The following is a 7216-nucleotide window of genomic DNA, read 5'->3' as shown; positions in this document are numbered from 1 at the left end:
TTTTTTGAAATTATGGACACACCCCTTCAAGTAACCACACATGTTAGTTCATGGCTAAAAAATTTCAACTTTAAAAATGCAACCCTCAAGGAATATGAAGTAATGTGTCAACGAGGTGCTTCTTACATATTATTTTCTAATCATAGAATTACTTAAGGAAGTAGCATATTCAATATTTCAAAGATTAATATACTAAAATATATCAAAATAAGCACGTATTTTGCTTATAGTCTTTCCTTTTCCTACTTTAGAAAAGAATCGAGGAGGAAAGAGTGGAGCGGCGTTTACCTCTTGTACGACTTCCAAATATGGATAGAGAGTTTGACTTGAAAGAATTAGTTTTCTAATATGATGACTTAAATCTGACTACAGTTGGTCATCTGTCATGACCCAAAAATAGTTCATGATGACACTTATCGCGGCTGAGCATTGATAAGTAAGCCAATCACCCAAATTAATAAAGAAAAAGTAAAATCGATAATAACATAACCCAAGTGCGAGACTTCTAGAGCGGAGTTATGTCAATATGAAATATAATAAAAATAAAAGTCTGAAAGAAATCTCATAAATTCCCAAAATTTGATGTCAAAGTGTAAGAGCATCTAGTATATAACAGAATATGAGAGACATGTCCGTCTCTGAAAAAAATAAAGACATAAAGTAAGATAAGAGAAGTCTTGGAGTCGACTCTAAAAACCCTAAAGCAACCAGTACCTCAAATACCGCTCCAAAATCTGCACAAGATCGGCCACCATGTTCGATACTCGTACTCAGAACTGCACCGAAAGAGCACGGTAGGGGTGAGTACGATCCACTTGTACTCAATAGGTATCATAGGCTAACTGATCAAAGTAGAAAATATGATAAGTAATATACTATGAGTATATCATCTACAAATAGAAAAGTCCCCAACAGTAGCTTATGCCATCTCCACTAATAGTTCTAATATACAAATACATAGAAATAGAAACAACACAAATATATATATACAAAAGTACAAAAAACTAAGCACAAGTCATGAAAACTAGAGAAAATCAAGTAAGATGCATATGCAAATGCAATGCAATGCAATATGGAGGGGATGAATGATGAAAGCTATTGCATGACTTTTCGTATACATCTACTGAGCTCACAACTACCAGGTAGGACCCATGGAGGGTTCTCAACCTTTATAAAATATCTCAATCTCAATCTCACTTTTCAAGCTCTTGTTCACAGAGAGGATTTTCATAAAAGTGTTTTATTTTCTTTCAAAAACAATGTTTCTTAGTGGTACCAATATCTCCTAAAAGTATATGTATAGAATGAGGATGTAATACTCATAATAACCTCAATATGAAGATATCTAATCCATCCAACATACACATACACACATATATATAAGTGAGCTCAGAATTCAACTCATTATATCCATAAATCATGATTCATTAACTCTAATGAGGCACTATTAGAATAAATATGCATGTAAGATATCGCTAATATCATATTAACCCCTAACTCAATTTTTTTATCATGATAAAGGCAACCACTACTCGAATAAGGCCTATAATATTAAAATAAGCCCCCATACAGTCATCATATCCAGAATAAAGGCATTTAGATGCATAGATAAGGATAATTATGTTAAATAAAACCCCCACACGAGCAACACATAATACCAGATATCTTAAACCAACCACAACAAAATATAAGCTCCCATACGAGGACACAACAGTAAAAATAATCTCAAAATATAAAGTCTATAGTTATTTTCATAATTGCAATGCCCCGAGAGTACACCATAGGTACCACACAGTGCTTACAGTCCTAACAGACCATAAGCTAACCCATGAGTTGGTACTTGCTATTAGCACTGAGTAAAACTGATAACGAAAGATCATATGTGAAATCTAACTGAGGAATACCATAAGATTTTAAATCATACTTAAGATAATGTCTATAAAATAAAACTGATAATACTGATAAAAAGGTCTGACAATGATAACTATCTGCACTAGTTTGAAAACCCTCTACTGACTGACTGTGGAGCTAATGAGACAAACCCCCAACTAACTTTGACTAAATAAGAGTAATACTGAATTGAATAAGTGATATGAGATAAATAAACCATATCCTCGAAGTATGAGGACTCACCATTACTACGGATGATAATCTAGAATGTTATGCGTAATTCGAGAACTGAGCATCAAAGCCTATGATATTATACATCATAGCACAAGAAATGAGTATGCGATCAGTACTTTGAATGTACTGGTATGCTAAATGAGGTAGGCTAAGATGCATGGCTTCACATACAGAAGTAATAAATGACTGAATGAATAGCATGAAGTACTGAATAGAATGCATGAAATCTGTAAATATTGAGAGCACGTGACAAAGCATAAAACATGTTTTGAACATAATATGTAAATTAAAGCACTAAAATCCGATAACTGAATAACTGATAACTGTATGCTATGGTCAATACAAGCCTGAACTGAAGTATACTGAATGCTGGACTGAGACTGTGGGAGCTGTTATCTAACTGACATGCCCCAGTAAGCAATTTGGGGTCCAACCTATGACCCCAGTTGAAAGGTTGTCAGTACCGTGCCACGGGTACTAACATTGGCTTTGTGGATCCACTAATATATTGTCCCAAAGGACTAAGGGTGTCAAGTCTAAACTGAAGGGTGACCCCTGAGAAGTAGTCAAGCCTAAACTGACGGGTGACTCATCATATCCTATGCTGGCTAGTAGTTTTAGAGTATAGGAACTGCTACTAATGACTCTGCCTATCTGACAGAGAAGCCACCATCCATGCACTCGCTCAGTTCTTAGAATACTGAACTGTTCTAAGTTTAACTGATTATGTTAACTGACTGAACTAATAATGCTCATAATATATTTAAAACTATTTTAAAGATACTGAGGCTAAGTAAACAGCTATGTTTTTAGGTATTCATAACCCGCAGCACTCAATAACAATAATAGCAAAATAGTACTAAAATTTTGAGAACATAATGTGAAAGCATTTATTAAAAATTCATTCTTTTAGGCATTTTATCAAACACTTGCTATTCGTAGTTTAAGGTAAGCATGAGAATAGTTTAAAGCTTATAGTAATAGCATGATTTCATAATCAACACCACTAATTATGATTTAAAATAGCAAATAAAACTATTCAAACGTGTGGGGTTTAATAACATCAATAATTTCATGTAAACATGGTATAAAATCAAAATTCATGGGGATTCATGGTTAAAATCTCAATTGAAATCACAATAACTTGTAAAAATCATAACTTTGAATTTGAAATAAGATTCTTGGATTCCATGGGTGGGAGGGACCCATGGATGAACACTTAACATACCTGAGTTGATAAATTTGTGAGAGTTCTTGGGGTTTTTCTTATGAATTAATCTTGAAACTTTGAATTTGAAATAAGATTCTTGGACTCCATGGGTGGGAGGGACCCATGGATGAACACTTAACATACCTGAGTTGATAAATTTGTGAGAGTTCTTGGGGTTTTTCTTATGAATTAATCTTGAAGGCTAGGGATTGTTGTTGAGAGAAGATTAGTTTCTTGGAGAGAAATTATGAGTAATGGGGCACATAATGCCCCTTTAGGGTTTTTATTTCATGTTTTAGACAGATTTGGGGCTATGAAAAAAGACCAAACTGTCCCTGAAAATTAAATCGCGAAACTAGAAATCCTGATTTTGGCCTACAGTGTGACATGGTAAAATCACGTTGCACCACTGGAAAAAGACAATCTCCATTTTGCCCAATGGTATGACGTGATGCTATCGTGTTGCACCACTGGAAGCGAACAATTCCCAACGGTTACCTTAGCGTGACGTGATGCCATCCCGGTACCCCACTAGATGCAAAATTGCCCCTTGGCATGATATGGAGTTATCATGGTGGTCCACTGGAAAAAGGACTAACGGGATTTTGGCCATCACCTCGACGCGACCTTATCGCGATGGGCTACTACCTTTCACTAAATGTGTCATAACTTCTTACTCGGGTATTGGATTTAGACAAACATTATATCGTTAGAAAGATAATTCAATTTCCTATAATTTGGTAGATCTTCAGCTGGAAAATTCCTAGTAGAACAAAAGATATACTTGTTTGAAGTTGACTATAGAAACATTCTTCTCAAAAACTCAATCGGTAAGGGAATCCTTTGATTCGTCTAATAGCTAGGAGTTATTTGAGGCCTTAATTTGCATCAAACTCACTCATGAAACTACCAAATACTATAATGTACTTTGAATGAGCTTGAAACATAGCTCTAACATTGATTTGGATTTTTGGGGTATTACAATATCTCCCATTTGGGATTATTCACCCTCGAATGAGATTGGTTAAGCTAAAATTGCTGAGGAAGTTTGGTTACATGCTGGATATATATGATGAAAACATAATTACATGACTGAGTCTGAAAAATAACACATGACTGAACTAGTTCTTTGAATGCATGACTGACATGAGAATGATATACAGCTGAAACTGAGCATGGAAAAGAGAAATTCTAAGAAGTTTGTTACCTTAAGCTGAGTCTGAGTTTGCGGAGAAAAGATAAGGGTGCTTGGTTCACATAGCTGCTTCTGCTTCCCAAGTGGCTCCCACAACGGATTAATTTTGCCAAAGAACCTTGAATAGGGGAACTTCTTTGTTCCTTAGTCTACGAATCTAGCAATTAAGGATGTCGACTAGAATTTCTTCGTAAGAAAGGCTGTTATGAACATCTACACTTTCTAAAGGAAAAACTACAACTGGGTCACCAATACACTTCTTCAACAAGGAGATATGAAATAATGGGTGCGCTAATACTAAGTCTATAGGAAACTTAAGAACATAAGCCACCTCTCCAAAATAGTTCAGAATCCTATAAGGACCAACATATCGGGGACTAAGCTTCCCCTTCTTACGAAAACTCTTCATTCCCTTCATGGGAGAGATCTTTAGGTTTATGAAATCACCAATCTTAAACTCAAGATCATTTCTCCTCACATCTGCATAAGATTTCTATTGGCTTTGGGCTTCCCTAAGCCTCTCCCGAATTAGTGAACTTTCTCTAAAGCATTAAGTACCAAAAAAGCCCTATGAAAGCGATTTCACCTATATAAAACAAACCAATTAGAGATCTGAATCTCCTCCCATATAGAGCCTCAAACAGGTCCATCTGGATGTTAGAATGATAGCTATTATTATACGCGAATTCAATCAAAGACAAATGGTCATCTGAACTGCCCCTAAAATCAACTACATTCGATCTCAATATGTTCTCAAGGTTCTCAATGGTCCTCTCTGCCTGACCCTCTATCTGAGGGTAGAAGGCTATACTGAGGTCAACTTGCGTACAAAGACCCTTTTGGAAATCCTTCCAAAAAAGAGAGGTAAACTGAGTACCTCTATCTGAGATGATAGATAGCGAAACACCGTGCAACCTACAACTCTCTAAGATAGAGCTTGGCAAGTCCTCGACTGAATAAGAAGTATGTACTAGTAAGAAATGGGTTGATTTGGTCATCCTGTCCACAATGACCCAAATTGAATCATGTTGATGATGAGTACGAGGCAAATCTGTCTCAAAATCCATGTTCACTTCCTACCACTTTCAAGTAGGAATACCAAACGCTTGGATAGACCCACTGAGCTTTTGATGTTAAATCTTAACCTGTTGATAAGAGGAGCAATTAGCTACAAACACTACAATGTCCCTCTTCATCCCACTCCACCAGTAGATCACCCGCAAATTGTAGTACATCTGAGTGGTCCCTGGATGAATAGAGTAATACGCACCGTGCACTTCTACAAGAATTTGCTGTCTTAAATCATCTACACGCAACACACACAGTTTTCTCTGGTAATGCAATACACCATCTACCCCTTGGGAGAAAACCTCTACTTTTTGGTTTCTGACTGACTCCTTCAGCTTCACCAGACTAGGATTCCTATTTTGCTTTTATTTCACTTTAGCAACCAAAGAAGATTTTGAAATACTCTAAACTCAAACGCTACCCTCAGCTGAATCAACTAAATGAACACCTAATCTGGAAAGCTGATGAGCTTCCTTAACTAACTCCTTCTTATCATCCTTAACATGAGTAACACTACCCATAGACAATTTACTTAAGAGCATCTGCCACTATATTGGCCTTGCCCGGGTGGTACAAAACACCCATATCATAATCTTTTAGCAATTCTAACCATCTTCTCTGACGTAGATTTAAATCCTTCTATGAGAATACATACTATAAGTTTTTGTAATCTGTGAACACATCAACATGAACCCCATACAAATAATGCCTCCAAATCTTTAAGGCAAAAAAAAAACAGTTGCTAGTTCAAGATCACGGGTAGAGTAATTCATCTCATGGGGCTTAAGCTATCTAAAGGCATAGGCCACAACCTTACCCTTCTGTATTAAAACAAACCCCAAAAAAACTCTAGAGGCATTATAGTACACAACAAATATATCTAAACTATCTGGTAACATCAAAATTAAGGTTGTGGTGATTTGAGTCTTCAACTCCTAAAAACTCTTCTCACAAGAATCTTACCACCAAAAATTGAATTTTTTCTGAGTCAATCTGGACATGGGGGATGCAATAGATAAAAAACCTTTAACAAACCACCGATAATAGCTAGCCAAACCTAAGAAACTTCTGATATTTGTTGGATAAATAGGTCTAGGCTAGTTTCTCACCGCCTTGATCTTTTGAAGTTCATCTCTAATGCCATGACCAGAAATAATATGGCCAAGAAAAGCTACAAACCTTAGCCAAATTTGTACTTACTAAATTTCGCGAATAACTGATGGGATCTAAGAGTCTGTATTACTATTCTGAGGTGGTCTGCATGATCATTTTTGTTATGGGAGTAGACAAAAATATCATCAATGAAGACTATGATGAGCATGTCCAAGTACTGCTTGAACAGTCGATTTATCTAGTCCATAGAGGCTGCTGGGGCATTTGTGAGACCAAAGGACATGACATAACTAGAAACTGAAAGTGACCAAACCGAGTTCTAAATGTTGTTTTCGAAATATAATATTCTCTGACTCTGAGCTGATAATAGCCGGATATGAGGTCTATCTTAGAAAAATAATTGGTATCCTAAAGTTAGTTGAAAAAGTCATAAATTATGGAAAGTGGGTACTTGTTCTTGATTGTGACTTTGTTCAACTGACGGTAGCCAATACATATTCTAAGAG

The sequence above is a fragment of the Capsicum annuum genome, chromosome 1 (genome assembly GCF_002878395.1).
Source record: "Capsicum annuum cultivar UCD-10X-F1 chromosome 1, UCD10Xv1.1, whole genome shotgun sequence".
NCBI classification, from domain to species: Eukaryota; Viridiplantae; Streptophyta; class Magnoliopsida; order Solanales; family Solanaceae; genus Capsicum; species Capsicum annuum.
Note: the sequence above shows the minus strand (reverse complement) of the source record.